The following is a 19,311-nucleotide window of genomic DNA, read 5'->3' on the forward strand; positions in this document are numbered from 1 at the left end:
AACGTAAAAAAAGCACTGCGTCTATTGAGATCATGATTCAGAGTTTAAAAAAAACTAATAAGTCGCCTACATATTACAGTTGCTGCCAAAAGAGGAGAACCATTATTTTCCCACAAAAGGAAATATAGTTAAAATGACGCTTCTATTTCGGTTAGTTTATGCGGTTACTAAAATTTGCCGTGAAAGTTACATAGTGGACTCTACCCTCCCCCCACCAGAAACGTAGTTATCGTGGCTGTTGTGAGACTTTTGTACACAGTTAGAGAAAGTGTGTTAAATGTGGCGCGGACGGAAACACTAGGCTACGCTACAGGGCAATCTGCTCGCACAACGTTTAGTCGGCATTCATAATCGTTGGCGTAAACAACTCTCAATCAAATTACCACCTTCCAACCTAACTTAGATCTCGGGCTACACTACCAATCGGCCTGTCATCACAACCAAATATTCATTGAGTGGGGGTGGGGGGATTTCCTGTATCTCTAGGAAAAACTGTCAGTTTTGTCAGACTCAACAGCAAGATTTACCAATGGTAAACACTTTTTAGACGGCTCGTAATTTTAGAATAGTCCTCTTCGTCTTACTTGGCATAAATTGTTCGCTGGCGTCCCAGCAGCTAGCTCCCTCAGTGTCTGCTTCTGCCATCGCACCACGCCAGTCTGCTGTTGTCCTAGCAGACCGAACGCACCGCACATCCGACACCTTCGGAACCACTCACTGGCCAGTTGGCAACTGAGCGGAACACTGTTTACATCGTGAAAGGAAAACTATGCAAAGATGTACACTTAAATGGCACGACTGAGTAGCACACACACAGTAATATCTGAGGAATGTCCTTCGACACGCGCAGAACGAAAGTCTTCTCGCGAACGTACAGCGTCTCTGAAAAAAAATCTAGTGACTATATTCCGGCGTTACGGCCAGGTTCTCATACAAATGAGCAAAAAAGGGTAAATTTGAAATTTTTTTTGAGACAATGAAAATACATTCGAACGATCTGTTTGGGAATTACGAGTGACAATACTATGAGCTTAATTTTAGATTTTCAATAAAAAATGGCGCCCGTAATTATGATTTGATCAAGGGCTTGCGAGACTGGAGTACGCAGAGTGCGTGCAGTGTGGCACCTCAGATATTACCTGAATTCAAAAATGGGTAACATCAGTTGATACTACATTATTTCTCTGAACTTGAAAATGGATAACATCAGTCGATAATACATAAAATTAATGGGAGCGTATACCTAACCGCAATGAAACAACCTTAAATTTAACGATACAGTGCTAATTCGAACTTTGAGTTCGATTTTGAGGGGTTTGTTTCACTCCTTATGCCTACACAAAAATTAGTTAATATTAACAAATGTCATATTATAGCTATAAGTTCCTAAGAAAAGTGTTTACTTTTAGGGGTCAGAGGTAGAAGTTAAGAGATCGAACCACTTTTAATTTATGCTGCATGCCGTTCTGAGAAAATCGTTACTCGAAAAAAAAAGTGTTCAAAGTTTAGGGAAAACATTTAGTTATATTATTACTTCGATTTGCATGAACTGAGTGTTACACATATATTCTTAATGTCGCTGAAAACGAATCTGAAGTCAGATTTTCAATATTCAAAACAGCTAATCCAATACGGAGGGCAAACGATTATGTTTTGACCAATTTTTACCAAAAATGTATTTTCGTTATTTACGTTTAGTCTGCAATTCAAGGAGTATTTATCAGCCCTTCCTCTACCTCTGATTGTTCCTAGACAGCAACTTCCTGTTCTTCTTGGCAGGAGAAGCCGATCTGTCTAAGCTGGATATGCAGCACTCGGCAGCCTGCACTTGATATTCGTCCGTATTTTCGGTGAGTATGTTTGCATGCATTCTGCAGTATGAATCCTTTTGAGCACGTGCGACACGGGACGAGTTATCATCTACATCTATATGGATACCCTGCAAAACACATTTAAGTGCCTGGCAAAGGGTTCATCGAATCACCTACACAACTGATAATTAATTGAAACCCTCAGCTGCCGACAGGTGTTGTTGATATACTTCGATGGGGACAGCTGAAAAGTGTGCCGCTACTGGGACTCGAACCCAGGATCTCCTGCTTACAAGGCAGACGCTCAATCCATCTGAGCTATCGAGGGCACAAATGAACAGCACGACTGCAGGAATTTATCCCTCGCACGCTTCCCGTGAGACTCACACCCCGAACCGCCCACAATCCGATTACGTAATGTACTTATTAGGTATTTGTCCATCCACTCATTACTGGCTCACACTAAGGTGACGATTCCCGTAAGATTTCCGGTAGCCTGTGCGCATTCGCACAGACGAAGGTCAATGGCTGGGTGACGTTTAACCATAGATATGAAGATAGTAACTGTTCTAGAAAGAACAGGCGCCACTGACGACCTTGCAGCTCTTCTAGAATACATGATAGACCGGCCGATGTGGCCGAGCGGTTGTAGGCACTTCAGTCGGGAGCCACGCGACCGCTACGGTCGCAGGTTCAAATCCTGCCTCGAGCATGGATGTGTGTGATGTCCTTAATTTAGTTACGTTTAAGTCGTTCTAAGTTCTAGGAAACTGATGACCTCAGATGTTAAGTCCCAAAGTGCTCAGAGCCATTTGAACCATCAGTCCGTATGTTTGCACACTACTTACAGTAACTTATGCTAAGGACAACACACACACAACCATGCCCGAGGGAGGACTCGAACCTCCAACGGGGGGAGCCGCGCGAGCCGTGACAAGGCGTTGGACACATGGCGGGTACCCCGCGCGGCTCATGGCAGCCGTGACACTGCTTCAAACAATGGACTGTAGAAACTTTTGTAAAGCACGGATTAAAAAAAAAAACCTTTCCGTTCCAGGAGTCTAGACAAGTACACCTTTAAAAAATGCAACTACAAAGAAATTGAATTTTCGAACGGGCCAGGGCTTAAAACTTTGAAGAGTTAAATTTTAATGGCCGTTCTCTTGTATGCAAATAGTTTCACAGTAGAAATTTCTCTAGTTTTATTTATTTATTTATTTTTTGCTGTAGGTAAAGAAGGATAGGATTCTGAGAAGGGGGAAGGGGGGGGGGAGGAATCTCGCCTCTCCCACCTTGGAATTCTCAGTACAGAATTTTTATTCATTACGAGATTCTCAGCCACTTGCAGAAGTGATTTCGCGTGATTCTGCAAAACTTTTCCTTTAGCCAATCGTAGCAACTATAGGATTCCGTTCCTGCTGCATGACATGTCTCGGAACTTAAACTGACCAACTTATTTGCATAAAGAGCTAGCTTATCATCCGCTTCTTTACTTACTTAGACCGTTCATGGTCTGCAAAGCATTTTTTCTTTAATCGTTTTTTTATGTCTTTTATAAACTGCAACACTTTCTAAACTTTTCTAAACTTAACGCCGTTGAAGCATGGTCTTTTGCTGAATGACCAAAAAGCAATGCTGACAGCTGGGGTCCAAGGTTTTTGTTAATCAAGCCGTTTGTATTCTTGCTTGTATAACGCATATTTCTTTATATCTAATTGAGAAGTGAAATACCGGTTTTCGTAGATGCAGATTTAAAATATTTTAATATAACGCAATAAATATTTCATTAAAATTTTCATCCCCTTATGCTCGAAGTTAAAAACCAGAGAAACACGTAGTTTTTAAAAATTGTAACAGATTAGCCGAATACGAATTGTCAGATATGCTTTCATAATGCTTTCATAATGAACCATTTTCAGAAACGTGGAGCCGGATCTGGGGGTGAATTTCCTTCTCTCCGAGACACCCGGCTTCTTCTTCGACTTAGCCGGCAAACAGGCCGAGGACGCCGGGTGGGGACCGAATATGCAGCAGTTTGTGGATGGCGACGTCGTCACTAGCTGTTGCCTTCGTGCGGGCCTCTTGTGTAAAGGGGGAGCCAACCGTGGCCAAGTGAAGGTCTGTATTCCACAGGAACGAGTTAGCATGGCACTCAGATATTTCCACGAGTCGGCGGACGGGGGTCATTTTGGGTTCTACAAGACCTTGAACCGAGTTCAGGAATACATGTTTTGGCCCAACCTATATCGCGATGGCAGGCGATTTGTTGGCAACTGTGTCCAGTGTAAGCGTGGTAAGCCCGATGTTGGGCTGCACAGAGAACTACTACAGTCGCTTAGGGAGCAGTGTCCTCTGGACCGCGACTCAAAGATCGAAACAACGATCGACGGAAACTGGCGCCAGAAACGCACCAGCTCACTCTATTTCATCCCCTTAGGGGTTGAACTTCCAAAAACACCGAAACACGTATTTTCTTATTTGTAGCCTTGAAGTCAAATACCAATTTTCGTAGATGTAGCCTTAAAAATACTTTCATAGTTCTTCCATAATTATTTATCTCAAAATAAAATGTTCATCCAATATTTCACCTCATAGAGGTTAAATTCCCAAAGATACTGGAACACATATTTCTTTATTTCTGACCTAGAAACCAGATACAAATGTTCGTATGCCTAGCTTCAAAATTACCTTAATAGCTACATGATTCAGAAATCCTTTCATGTCCTGCGTCTCCCCCTTAGAGGTGGAATTTTGAAATATGCAGTATAAGCGGTATAAGATCAACACTCTTTCCAAATCTCAAGGTTTATTTTCCTTGGCGGTCTGGACTGTGTGAGTTTCATAGTAATAGTCCTCCACACACACACACACACACACACACACACACACACACACACACACACACACACACACACACACACACACACACTACCAATGCCACCACCACCTCCTGGGGAAATTTCTGCAGACGCCCTTGTTCCACTGCAGTCATATTTTGCCGACGACCTACATTTAGCAGCGTGGGAGGGATAGTGTCGTGCAACAGACAGTATACTCAGTAGACAACGAACTGTTCGTTGTGAAATCAGCGACATATTAACCGAGACTGACACAGAAGGTGCTGAAGGTGAAGCACACTAGACTCGTGTCTACCACGGCTTCAAATAGTATCGATTTACTATGAACGGAAGTTCCGAAAAGTGAGCAAATAATTTTACAGTAAATTCAGTACCGATGGTGAGGATATACAAAGAAAAACATTTCTATAAAATTTCAGAAATAATGAAATATTCCACTCAAGTCGCTTGACAGAAAACGCAATGGATATGCTTGCACTTAAGACGGAAGGCCCTACGTGCTTACGCAGGCTTACGACAGATCGCAAAATTCGGCAGTAGGCGTAAGCCAACCTCTTGTGCTGCCATCTGTTATTGATGCCAGGCATCAAGGTCTCAGTAGTACGACCATCCACTGGAGAGTAGTTTGCTTTGTAAGCACTCCGTCTTCAGGCCACGAGTGACCTACTGGGACAGCACCATCCGACCGCCGTGTCATCATCCGTGGAGGATGCGAATAGGAGGGGCGGGGGTCAGCACACTGCTCTCCCGGTCGTTATGTTGGTATTTTTTGACCGGAGCCGCTACTATTGGGTCGAGTAGCTCCTCGATTGGCATCATGAGGCTGAGTGCACCCCGAGAAATGGCAAGAGCGCATGGCGGCCTGGATGATCACCCATCCAAGTGCCTTCAACGCCCGACAACGCACTTAACTTCGGTGATCCCACGTGAACCGATGCAACCTCCGCGGCAAGGCCGTTGCCGCAGATATTTTACAGTAGTTGCTTACGTTTCATAATTATCTAGTTTACGGGGAAAATGTAAAAAAGGCGATTGTCACCGAAGCTACAACTAATCTGAATTTCTGGTTAGTTATCAAGTGGTCTTGTGTGCGAGCCTGAATTTTTCATCCTTTGCGGTGGGAATGATTCAAACCCGTCATGTTCTTCTTATGAAGTGTTCTATTTATTTTGCACACAATGATCGTTTGTAGTTGTCTTGAGTTACTAGGTTGATAAATTTTTGTTTGGCGCACGTATCATAACTGAGATTTGCGCTTAATGGCTGAAGGTGAATTAGCGTAATGAGTAGTAGCGAATGTTACAGTAACATGTTTGTAAATTATTTCAGGTAAATTACGTTAGTCGTGTAATATTATCCGTATACCAGTACAGTATATGGGCCAATTACGTTAGTCATGGAATACTATCCGTATAAGACTATGTCACCTTGGTGTCCCGGAATTTGCTTCAATTTTGGAATCCACGAAAGAACTGGAAATTTTCCTTTACACAGCTTTCCATATAATTTCTATTACAGTGATTCAGTCTTGCCTGTCACTCGACTTTTCTGACTGTGAAATAAATTCTATCGCTCAGGTGCTTATTACCTCTTCGTGTTTCCATTTGCCGATATTGCGCATAAACACATATCTCAAAGTTGCTATGGACATTGATGGAGCGACACACTTTTCTATGGCGACACTGCAGTTTATAGATAGAAAAACCGATCAGTTAAAACGACATGGGTATTTTAGTTCTGAATAACCGATGTCTTTCAGTATTTGTTTGCTCTCGGTTATAACAAGTATCTTTTCATTTTTTCCTGATAACCACGTAAAAACAGATATATCAATTAGCCACAGATGTCGTAGTAAAATTTTTAGTTTTCAAATAAACCTTTTTAAAAAAAGACGAGTAATTTTTATTCGTAAGATTTCCATAGCACTGAAATACGGCGTTATTACAGAAAAAAATGGGAAAAGTTATGTATGCCACTTTAATAACACTGCTGATAGAAACGAGCAACAAATGGATTGGTCCAACATTGCCGAGACAATACTGTGCCTGTTATACAAGCAGAGCGCGAGACTGGACACAGTTTCTCGCTGTTGTCGAACGTCAGTTGTAACATAGAATGGCACCATCTGGAAGTCTGGAAGTATTTTACGATATGCGGTACGAGTGAAGAACAAAGTTAGATTTGGTCGACTTGCGACATCATACAAGGAAAAAAGTTAAAATTTAACAAATCATTCATAGTTCTGGATAAAAGTAGAAAGTGCCTGATCTGCTGCTGTGTCTACGTAGTATGCCGTTATCTGCTTTTAGCCCTTAAAAACAGAGAAATTAAAACGAAAAAGAGAGTTCTCCTGCCGCAGTTTTCACTCTTTATCGCGGGACTATACGTAATGCCTGCATAGTGCTGTGATAACCGATTACAATATAATTTTTGAGCAGAGCTTCTAAAAACTATAATCAGTAGGATAATATTGCCAGTTTTCTGTAGTATAGAAGCACTCGCCAGCAGCGAAGATCGGACAAAGTTTTATTTGACTATTTAATTTAAAGAAATTAGAATTATATTAATACCGTCAGTTGCTCGCGGGCGTTGATAAATATCAACGTGGACAAGTGAAAATGTGTGCCGCGACCGGGACTCGAACCCGGGATCTCTTGCTAAAATGACAGACGCTCTATCCATCTGAGGCACAGAGGACAGAGTGTATGGTTCGACTGCAGGGACTATCTCGCGCACGCCTCCTGCGAGACTCACATTCTCACCTTGAATGTCCATACACTACAGTCGTAGAGTCCCACTCCAACACACTCATTCCTCGTGGAAGACATGTCCATATCAATATAAGTATATGGTTCTGGCAATACCAGCCATGACCTTCTTCTGTGAAGATGCACACGTATTCCCCGAACTGGACTTGGTAAGAATGTGTTCCACGAGTAATGAGTGTGTCGGTGTGGGACACTACGAATGTAGTGTGTGGACATGCAAGGTGAGAATGTGAGTCTCGCGGGAGGCGTGCGCGAGATAGTACCTGCAGTCACACTATCGTCTGTGCCCTCGGTGGCTCAGATGGGCAGAGCACCTGCCATGTAAGCAGGAGATCCCGGGTTCGAGTCCCAGACGTGCACACATTGTCACCTGTCGCCGTTGATATATATCGACACACGTGAGCAGCTGACGGTATTAATATAATTCTAATTTCGTTCTGAACGGCTGCAGGTCATCATAAGGGTATTTAATTTGACATTTTGATTCCATTTATCAAGAAACTGAGAAAGTAAAAATTGTTTACTCTTTGTTTGATTTCTACGTTTACTAGAGAAAATAATGTAAATAAAAGACTGAAAATCGGTTATTACAAGAACTGGTATTGTGACGGGCTTTAACAATTAGCTTAAAGAAGGGTTGGGAAACTGATAAGAGCCGAAAACCAGTTATTTCAGCGATAACCAACATTCCCACTGGTGTTCTGAGTGGTAAGATTAACGCACAAGGACAACAAGAACAGTTTCTCAGAAAGGTTACTGGAGCTCTGATGTTCTCAAAATGAACGGGCCAGCCATTAGCGTCTGCGAGGGTGAAGGGGAGGGGGAGGGGAGGAGGTCGGGAGGGGAGGATAGGCAAAAGGGCACTTTCACCCATCGCCCCCAACCCTCCCTGGAATCTGGAGTAAAGAGTTTTTATTCGTTACAATATACTCTTCCAGATAAGAATTCTCCACAATACTGATAAACCTTAGCTTTGGCCAGTTGTAGCGCTTATAGAGTTAGGGTCTTGTAGCTTGATGCACCTCGTAACTGACCAGCTGATTTGTACACAGAGTGCCAGTTTCAGAATCATGCACTCCAGCCCCGACGCGCCTTCCCCCCTCCCCACCACTGGAAATATTTCAGCAGACTCCAGTCTGCCACTGTGCATATATTTTGATAACATCCTGGTTTTAATAGCATCGAAGGAACAGCATTGTGCAGTAAAAGGGTAGACCTAGCACAGAACACACCATTCACAATGAAACGCATCACTTAGTAGATGGTGAAGTACTCTGAAGCTAGCCAGATAGAAACAGAACCTCCTGGCACTGCATCTAACCCAAATTCTAATCTTACACTAATCTCTTGTATGTACCTACCACGCCCTCAAAGAGCCAACGATTTACTATTATCAGAAGTTCCGAAAAATGAGGAAGAAATTGACCCACACTTTTTTGCGTTGTTTATTATTTCGATTACACCATAAAGGGAATGGACTTGTAGCCACAGGTTACACAAGCGATAGATGGTTTAAAATACATAAAAAGAGATGACAATAAGAAACGCTTTTTAAAAACACAATGATGCACGGCTTTTACGATTTTTACAGGAAAAAATGGATGACAAAATAAAGGTTTTTCAAAAATACGCTGGTAGACAATATTGGGAATTTTTATCTTTAAAGATGACTAGCGGAAAAGCTTGGTGTTGACCAGGCATTTATTTAGAGCTGTGCGTCCACGTCCGTACTATGCAGCGTCTGGCCTTGTCCTGAGTTTTTATGACGTATCTCCCGAAACATGTGTCGTACAATGATATAATTTTGTAGGTACATTCAGCGTCATATGCGGATACTGCCTGCAAAATTTATTGCGAATATAGTAGCAAAGAAGTAACAAATTTAAATGTCACGAATGCTGTGATGCCCACACACTTGGGTGTAACTAATGTACACGGGATGCTTGGCACGATCATTATGGCTACCATCACCTGTGGTCGTAATTGGACCAGCTGTGTCGACGTAGTGAAAATATAAATGTGCATAACATGGTAAACGTCCATTCTTCCCAGCCATCAGACCTGAACTACGATCAAAAATATCATAAAAAGTGGTAGGGGCAATGGCCTTGCCGCAGTGGATACACCGGTTCCCGTCAGATAACTGAAGTTTAGCACTTTCGGGCGTGGTCGGCACTTGGATGGGTGACCATATGGGCCGCTATGCGCTGTTGGCATTTTTCGGGTTGCACTCAGCCTTCCGATGCCAATTGAGGAACTACTCGTCCGAATAGTAGCGGCTCCAGTCAAAGGAAACTACCACAACGAGTGGGAGAGCCAGCTCCTCCTCCACCCTCAGTGAGAATGACGTGGCGGTCGGATGGTCCTGATTGGCCACTTGTGATCTGAACACGGAGTGCTTTTTTAAAGTAGTACTCCCTACATAAAACTGACAGTCTAGGCTCTGGGACTGTCCACGGTAAATGCTGCAATGGACCTACGAATACTATTAAAATAACGGTTTGAGTTCTCTTTAATTGTCCAATCATCTGAAGTGAGTCCTTATTGCAGTACGCTGAAAAATAGATTTTATGTTAATGGCGGATAAATTTTATGTGAATGGCGGCAAATTAACTTTACCCTAATGACACACAAGGTCAATGCCGTACTATCACGTAAAGTATTCTCAGATCGAAATGTTTTGCATTACAAAATCTCCAATGTAGATTCATAATACCGCAATTATAATTCTCAAAATAATTTGGAGCTACGTTCAATGCATATTTAAATGCATCTTTCAAAACAATAACAGAATTCTCATTAGATCATCATTATCAGTGGCTAGAGTATTCCTATTATTTCGTCTACCAAAAACCGCGTCTCACTATGGCTTCTTCAGTACGCTGTTTTGTTTTCCACTGTTGACAATAGAAACGATCTGGCAGATGTGACATTGTAGATGCGCAGTATGCGTGTCTTAATGCAAATAAACCGTCTGGAACATTTACCCTTGAACGTCCCTAGAATGGGATTTCATGGAACGTTATTACTTTCCTGTGTCCATTTCCATCACAAAAGCTGATCGCCACGACTGGGGAAGGGGAGGAGGGGGTGGGCTGAAAGTTGGCAGCAGTGGCAGAAAAACCGAAGAAAACCTCACGTTTTCGTCATTTGTTTTCATAATGAAGTAGTGCCAATTCATCACATCGCACGTTTTTCTCTCGGAAACGGTAAAATTGATCGTCTGGATATCAATGTCGCCTGCTGAGGTATGCAGTCGCACCACTCTGTACGAAATAGGTTCTAAGCTGATGCAGTCGACAAGTAACATCGAAATATATCGTCACCTAGAAATACATCGACACCTCGAAATAAATCCACACCTCGAAATAAATCGCCACCTCGAAATAAATCGCCACCTCGAAATAAATCGCAACCCTCGAAAAATCGCAACCTCGAAATAAATCGACACCGTGAAATAAATCGAAACCTCGAAATAAATCGACACCTCCAAAAAACCGCTACACCGAAATGAGTCGATATCCCGAAGTATATCGACATCTAGACGCATTTCGGCTTACCATATAGACCGAAATCTCGATGCTAGTCGACATATCGAAATAATTGAGGTACAGAAATATATCGATATCTCGAAATATATTGGTACCACGTAATATAAAGATATCTCTCAAAATAGCGATATCTAGAAATTTATGGATTACTAGAGATATGGAGGTACCTTGAATTATATCGATATCTCGATAAGAATCGATATCTGTAGTACAGCAATACATGGAAATATATCGATACCTGGAAATATATAGACAACCTTAATTGTGTCGGTATATCAAAATAAATCGATATCTCGATATAACGGATACTCTAAATCAATCGATATCTCGAAATAAATAGACTCCTCAATATAGATAGATATCTCGAAATAAATCGATATCATGATTTAATGTGCGCATCTACGTAAGTCGATATATCGAATTGAATCGATAATGGGAAAAGTATGGACGTCTCAAAATAAATCTGTACCCCTAAGAAAACGATTATCGAAATAAATAGATATAACGAAATATATCGCTATCTTGATAAATACCATTATCTAGTGGTCGGATAAATGTTTCAAGATGACATGACATAACGGTATAGTCTACATACATGAAAATACTTTGGATTTTCAATATATCGATAGATTTCTAGACCTCGGGAAAAAAAATCTTTGATCCGACCTCGGGGCAAAAACGCAGACCTCGGGAAAAAACGTCGACCTCGGGGAAAAACGCCGACCTTGGGGAAAAACGACGACATCGTGGAAAAACGACGACCTTCGGAAAACTGCTGACCTCAGGAAAAATCCAGTTCCATTAATTTACATAGACAATAATGTTAGTTACGATTAGGTTCTCAAAATGCAATCAAATTCCTGGTATTTATCACCTCACACTAAAAGTGGTAATGACAGAAAAGTCTCGTTCTTTAGAAAGTTTAGAATGAGATGTTCTAAATAATGCAGATAATCCATTTACAATAATCTACAAGCACTGCACAATGAGAAGAGACTGTCAACCAGAGCACTTTGAAATACTGCACAGCCAGGAAGACAGAGGTTGCATTGCTGTTTATAATCCTCTGGTGCTTGAGATTCAGAATCCAGGATTGCCTCGAATGAGAACAGCACGAATGAATGTCCTGCACCAGTATAGAACTTACTCTGGAACTCCACAGAAAATCACAAGGCACAATTATATCACATCATTTTCAGCAAACTACAGAAGCCTCTAGTGGACATAACAACGTCGTCACCTCCTTCACTAGTGAAAGATCTTAGTAGCTATTGAGTCAAGAGTAGGTGGCCAATTAATAATTTGTTGTTCAAAGCTAACTTCAGTGTATATGGGAATACTCAGTGGACATCTTTAACCATCATATTTTACTGTCAACTTCCCAGACTATAAGTATAAGCAGAGCTTGGTCTTTACCAATCCGAGATTGTTTAGAATAGGTATCAATGGAATCAGATCCACTGGGCATTTAGAGCAACCTGCTTTAAACAATATGAGCAGGCAATAGACACAGACACAGAATTTGAAATTTCTCTGTGAAGCGGTTACCTTCATCGTCTTCAAACTTACTTTGTGTGCTGCGGTATGCGGAGGCACTAATAGCAACACAGTAAAACACAGAAGAAACTTATAAGTTGATGTAATCAGCCAGTAAGAAGCAGTAAAATTCAAGTTTTAGTAATCGATTATTGACTTATTATCCGGCTTTGGTGCCTCAGACATGTCCGACGACCTTAAGATTTGGCATGAAACGAAGTCTGGAAGACACGTTACACGATAGAATTGGAAAAGTGTTCATGTGTTGTAAAAACCTAAGAAATCGTCCCGTTTTCGTCAATTGCCGTCGAATCGACGTAATGACATATCGTCACATTGGATGCTTTTCTCTATAAAACAGTTACATTTATCGTCTGGAAACTTATGTCCCTGGCTGCGGCATGCGGAGGCACTAATAGCAACTCCATAGAACACAGAAGAAGCTTCTACGTTATTGGTTCAAATGGCTCTGAGCACTATGGGACTTAACATCTGTTTTCATCAGTCCCCTAGAGCGTAGAACTCCTTAAACCTAACTAACAAAAGGACATTAAACACATCCATGCCCGAGCAGGATTCGAACCTCCGAGCGTAGCAGTCCCGCGGTTCCGGACTGAGCGCCTGAACTTCTTGACCACCGCGGCCGGCTCTAAGTTGATGTAATCGGCCAGTAAGAAGCAGTACAATTCAAGTTTTAGCTATCGATTATTGACTTATTAGCCGCCTATGGCGCCAGGGATATGACTGACGACGTTACGATTTTGCATGAAACGAGGTCTGGGAGCCACGTTACACGAGAATGTGTGAAAACTGATCATATGTAGTAAAAACTTAAGAAATCCTCCCGGTTTCGGCATCTACTATCGAATCGACGAAATACCAGATCGCCACAATGGCCGCTCTTCTCTCTGAAACGGTTACATTTATCGTGGGCAAAGCTATGTCGTGTGCTGCGATATGCGGAGACACTAAAAGCACCATAGTAGAACACAGAAGAAGCTTCTAAGTTGATGTAATAGCCAGTAAGAAGCAGTACAATTTAAGTTTATTTATCGATTTTTGACTTTTTAGCCTTCTTTGGTGCCTTGGATATCAGCTAGGTCCTTACCATTTTGCATGCAGGGACGACTAGCATCCACGTTGCACGGGAGAATGTGAAAAGTGATCATATGTAGTAAAAACCTAAGAAGTCCGCCAGGTTTCGTCATTTGCTATCGAATCGACTTTATGTCAGTTCGTCACATTGGCCGCTCTACACTTTGAAACGGTTACATTTATCGTGTGGAAGGCTATGTCGCGTGCTGCGATATGCGGAGACACTAATAGCACCATAGTAGAACACAGAAGAAGCTACTAAGTAGATGTAATAGCCTGTATGCAGCAGTAAAATTCAAGTATAGTTATCGATTTTTTTACTTTTTAGCCTTCTCTGGAGCCTTGGACATGAGCTAGGACATTAAGATTTTGCATGCAGGGAGGTCTAGCAGCCACGTTGCAGGGGACAATGAGAAAAGAGTTCATATGTAGTAAAAACCTAACAAATCCGACCGTTTTCGTCATTTGCGATCGAATCGATTTAATGTCAGATGGTCACATTGGCCGCTCTTCTCTCTGAAACGGTTACATTTATCGAGTGCAAAGCTATGTCGCGTACTGCGATATGCGGAGACACTAAAAGCACCATAGTAGAACACAGAAGAAGCTTCTAAGTTGATGTAATATCCAGTAAGAAGCAGTACAATTCAGGTTATCGATTTTGACTCTTTAGTCGGCTTTGGGGCTTGGACATGAACTACGAACTTAAGATTTTGCATGCAGGGAGGACTAGCAGCCACGTCCCACGGGAGTATTTGAAACCTATTTATATGTAGAAAAAACCTAACAAATCCGCCCGTTTTCGTCATATGCTATCGAATCGATTTAATGACAGAACGTCACATTGGCAGCTCTACTCTCTGAAACGGTTACATTTATCGTGTGGACGGCTATGACGCGTGCTGCGATATTCGGAGACACTAAAAGCACTATAGTAGAACACAAGAAGATTCTTAGTTGATGTAATAGCCAGTAAGAAGCAGTACAATTTAAGTTTAGTTATCGATTTTTCAATTTTTAGGCGGCTTTGGTGCCTTGGACATAAGCTATGACCTTAAGATTTTGCATGCAACGAGGACTAGCAGCCACGTTGCACGGGGGAATGTGAAAAGTGTTCATATGTAGTAAAAATCCAACAAATCCGACTGTTTTCGTCATTTACTACCGAATCGACTTAATGTCACATCGTCACATTGGCCGCTCTACTCTCTGAAACGGTTACATTTATCATGTGGAAGGCTATGTCGCTTGCTGCGATATGCGGAGACACTAAAAACACCATAGTGGAACACAGAAGAAGCTACTAAGTTGATGTAATAGCCAGTAAGAAGCAGGACAATTCAAGATTAGTTATCGATTTTTTACTTTTTAGCCTTCTTTGGAGCCTTGGACATGAGCTAGGACCTTAAGATTTTGCATGCAGGGTCTAGCAGCCACGTTGCAGGGGACAATGAGAAAAGTGTTCATATGTAGTACAAACCTAACAAATCCGCCCCTTTTCGTCATTTGCTATCGAATCGACTTAATGTCAAATGGTCACATTGGCCGCTCTTCTCTCTGAAACGGTTACATTTATCGTGTGCAAAGCTATGTCGTGTACTGCGGAATGCGGAGACACTAAAAGCACCATAGTAGAACACAGAAGAAACTTCTAAGTTGATGTACTAGCCAGTAAGAAGCAGTGCAATTCAAGTTATCGATTTTGTACTTTTTAGCCGGCTTTGGGGCACTGGACATGAGCTAGGAGCTCATGCAGGGAGGACTAGCAGCCACGTTGCACGGTAGTATGTGAAAAATATTCATATGTAGTAAAAACATGAGAAATCGGCCCGTTTTCGTCATTTGTTATCGAATCGAGTTTATGTCAGATCGTCGCATTGGCTGCTCTACACTCTGAAACGGTTACATTTATCGTGTGCAACGCTATGTCGCGTGCTGCGATATGCGGAGACACAAAAAGCACCATAGTAGAATACAGAAGAAGATTCTACGTTGATGTAACAGCCAGTAAGGAGCAGTACAATTCAAATTTATTTATCGATTTTTGACTTTACGCGTTACATAACTTGTAGGAACATGAAAAGTATTGGCCTTGACGCTCTAACAGCCGATTGCTCAGAAATCTCATGGCATCAAATAATCAGAGAACCTTCAATCGACGGCAAAATTAATGAACTTGGTGATAAACTCTTTGCCCTCTATGACAAACATGCAGCTGCGCACACAGTCCGTGTAAGAAAATCTCCTGCTCCATGGCTGACTGCTGAATTACGTCAAAGGATGACTAATAATGATGCTGCCCACAGGCGTTTCAAGGCAGATCCGAATAACCGAGCGTTTCGAAGAATATAGAAAGCTACGGAACAGAGTGAAACAATGCATTCGCAATGCCAAAATCAGGCACGCTCGCTCCCTTGTAAGCAGCGATCTGAAACCCACGACTCTATGGAAGAATCTCCGTAGCTTGGGGGTCGGAAAGGCAAAATCGGAAACTACTTTTCATGTGTCAGCTAACGAATTAAATGAATTCTTCTCTGCACCTCTGATTACCAGCACGGCTGATAATTACCGCCCACAAGAATCCCCAAACAGGATAACTAACAACGATACCTTCCATCTAAAACATGTAACAACAAATACGGCAAGAATAGCAATAATGAGAATCTCTTCTGATGCAATAGGCAACGACATTATCGGTATAACCATGATTAAGAATGTTGCCGATATCTTAGTACCTGTCTTAACTGACATATTTAATTTTTCCCTCGTGAACGGAATATACCCCACTGCATGGAAAAGAAGCATAATTCGACCCATCCCTAAGATCGAAAACCCGCAACTGCCTAGTGATTACCGACCAATTAGCATACAGCCAGCTGTTTCCAAAGCACTTGAATATATTGTTCATGACCAAATCACTGAACACTTGCATGAATTCAGTCTATAAGACAAATTTCAATCTGGTTTCCGTAAACATCACAGCACAAACACTGCTCTAATTAAAGTAACTGATGACTTGAAATATGCCATCGACAATCGAAAGGCAACAATATTGACGCTACTGGACTTCAGCAAAGCTTTTGACACTGTTAACTTTGACATATTACTCAGAAAAATGCAACAGCTTAATTTCTCTGATAGTGCAATGAGATGGTTTGAAAGCTACTTAAAAGACAGACAGCAATGTGTTGTCTGCGCAAATGAAAAATCTTCCTCGAAACATGTTTCTTCGGGAGTGCCACAAGGATCAGTCTTAGGACCACTGTTGTTTTCGTCGGTTTTGTCCTCCTGTAAACATATGCCGACGACCTCCAGCTCTACCTAAGCTTCAGACCTGAAGACGTAAACACTGCAATCGCTCTGATGAATGATGATCTGTCTTCAGTAGTGACATGGGCGAAAAACCAGGGGCTTAAATTAAACGCAAAAAAGACGCAAGTAATCTTAATAGCCCATCAGAAATTAATAAGTTCAGATTTCCGCGAACGGCTACCTCCTATTCTGCTCGAAGGTACTCCAATACCATATCAGAAAACAGTGAAAAACTTGGGTGTAACTTTGGACGAGCATCTCAACTGGGCGGAGAATACAGTCGCAGTGTGCCGAAAGACGTCTGCTTCTCTCTATGCTCTCAAAAAGTTTCGGAACATATTCCCACAGAACTTGAAACGCCAGCTCGTGCAAGCACTCGTTCTACCGAACCTCCACTATTGTGATGTGATTCAACAAGGCATGAGTAGTGAAAACAAAAGACGGCTAGAGCTAACCATGAATGCCTGTGTGCGTTACACCTGCAACATTCGCCGATATGATCATGTTAGTGCTTCATACTCCGAGCTAGGGTGGCTGCGGCCGGACAAACTGCGTGACTACCACACTATAAGTCTACTTCACCGACTCCTCGTCGCGCAAGCACCCCAGTACCTAGCTTCAGAGATTAAAAACGTGTAATGCCATCATAATCGAAACACGAGGTCGCTCTTATCTGGTATCCTAGCTGTGCCCACTCACAAAACAAAAACTTTTGCAAACTCCTTCTCAGTTGCCGCTGTTCGCCTCTGGAACAAACTGCCCCTCACCTTGAGGAAAATTCAATCTCCTGTTGCTTTTAAGAAGAAGTTGAAGCATTTCCTACTATCATCCGCATGAAAATTCTCCACAAAATTAATGTGCAAGGCCAATCCTCTCATATGTCAAATAGCAAAGCTAGCGTCTCCTATCTTGCTTCTGAGATGCCTTCCTCTTCATCTATCTCTATTAGCCATGCAGTCTTCTTTTCCTTTATATTTTCCTTAATTATGTTTCATCATGTCCCTCTATTCCTCTCCTCCCTTCACCATGAGTTCCCCCCACACTCCCTGCTGCCAGCACTCCTATCTGAAATCTTTCTCTTCAATAATGTATTTTTCGAGGTGTACCTTTCTAATTGTTTATCTCACTTTTTGTATTAGATGTAGTTTAACATGCCTACTACAACATACGACTGTAAAATAAGTAGAATGCCTGGTTAGATGTAAGAGAGGGACTGATGGCCCTAATCTTGTCAGGTTAAATAAAAAAATAAATAAATAAATAAATAAATTTGCTATCGAATCGACTTAAAGTCAGATCGTCACATTGGCCGCTCTTCGCTCTGAAACGGTTACATTTATCTTGTGCAACGCTATGTCGCGAGCTGCGAAATGCGGAGACACTAAAAGAACCATAGTAGAACAGAGAAGAAGCTTCTAAGTTGAAGTAATAGCCAGTATAAAGCAGTACAATTAAAGTTTAGTTTTCGATTTTTGGCTTTTTAGCCGGCTTTGGCGCCTTGCAAATGAGGCAGGACCTTAAGATTTTGCGTGAAGTGAGGACTAGCACCAACGTTGCACGAAAGAATGTGAAAAGTGTTAATATGTAGTAAAAACCTAAGAAATCCGCCCGTTTTCGTCATTTGCTATCGAATCAACTTCATGTCATATAGTCACATTGGCCGCTCTTCTCTGTGAAACGGTTACATTTATCGCGTGCAAAGCTATGTCGCGTGCTGCGATATACGGAGACACTAAAAGCACCATAGTAGAACACAGAAGAAGCTTCTAAGTTGATGTAATGGCCAGTAAGAAGCAGTACAAATAAAATTTAGTTATCGATTTTTGACTTTTTTACCGGCTTCGGTGCCTTGGACATGAGCTAGGACCTTACGATTTTGCATGAAGGGAGGTCTAGCAGAAACGTTGCACAGCAGAATGTGAAAATTGTTCATATGTAGTAAAAACCTGAGAAATCTGCCCGTTTTCGTCATTTGCTATCGAATCGACTTAATGTCAGATCGTCAAATTGGCAGCTTTTCTCTCTGAAACAGTTACATTTATCGTGTGCAAATCTTTGTCGCGTGCTGTGATATGCGGAGACACTAAAAGCACCTTAGTAGAGCACAGAAGAAGCTTCGAAGTTGATGTAATTGCCTGTAAGAAGCAGTACAATTAAAGTTTAGTTATCGATTTTTGCCTTTTTAGGGGGCTTTGGTGACTTTGACATGAGCTAGGACCTTAAGATTTTGCATGAAGGGAGGACTAGCTAACACCTTGCATGGGAGAATGTGGAGAGTGTTCATATGTAGTAAAAACCAAAGAAATCCGACCGTTTTCGTCATTTGCTTTCGAATCGAGTTAATGTCTGATCGTCACATTGGCCGCTCTTCTCTCTGAAA

General features: G+C 41.8%; 1 non-coding gene across 1 annotated transcript; it reads right to left on the bottom strand.

Annotated features, from left to right (window-relative positions):
- Positions 1–2,065: 2,065 nt before the first annotated feature.
- Positions 2,066–2,140, bottom strand: Trnat-ugu (transfer RNA threonine (anticodon UGU)). The gene has a single exon. It is a non-coding gene; the product is annotated as a tRNA-Thr (tRNA).
- Between the last annotated feature and the right edge of the window lie 17,171 nt (positions 2,141–19,311).

Source organism: Schistocerca gregaria, unplaced genomic scaffold (assembly GCF_023897955.1).
Source record: "Schistocerca gregaria isolate iqSchGreg1 unplaced genomic scaffold, iqSchGreg1.2 ptg000441l, whole genome shotgun sequence".
Taxonomy (NCBI): domain Eukaryota; kingdom Metazoa; phylum Arthropoda; class Insecta; order Orthoptera; family Acrididae; genus Schistocerca; species Schistocerca gregaria.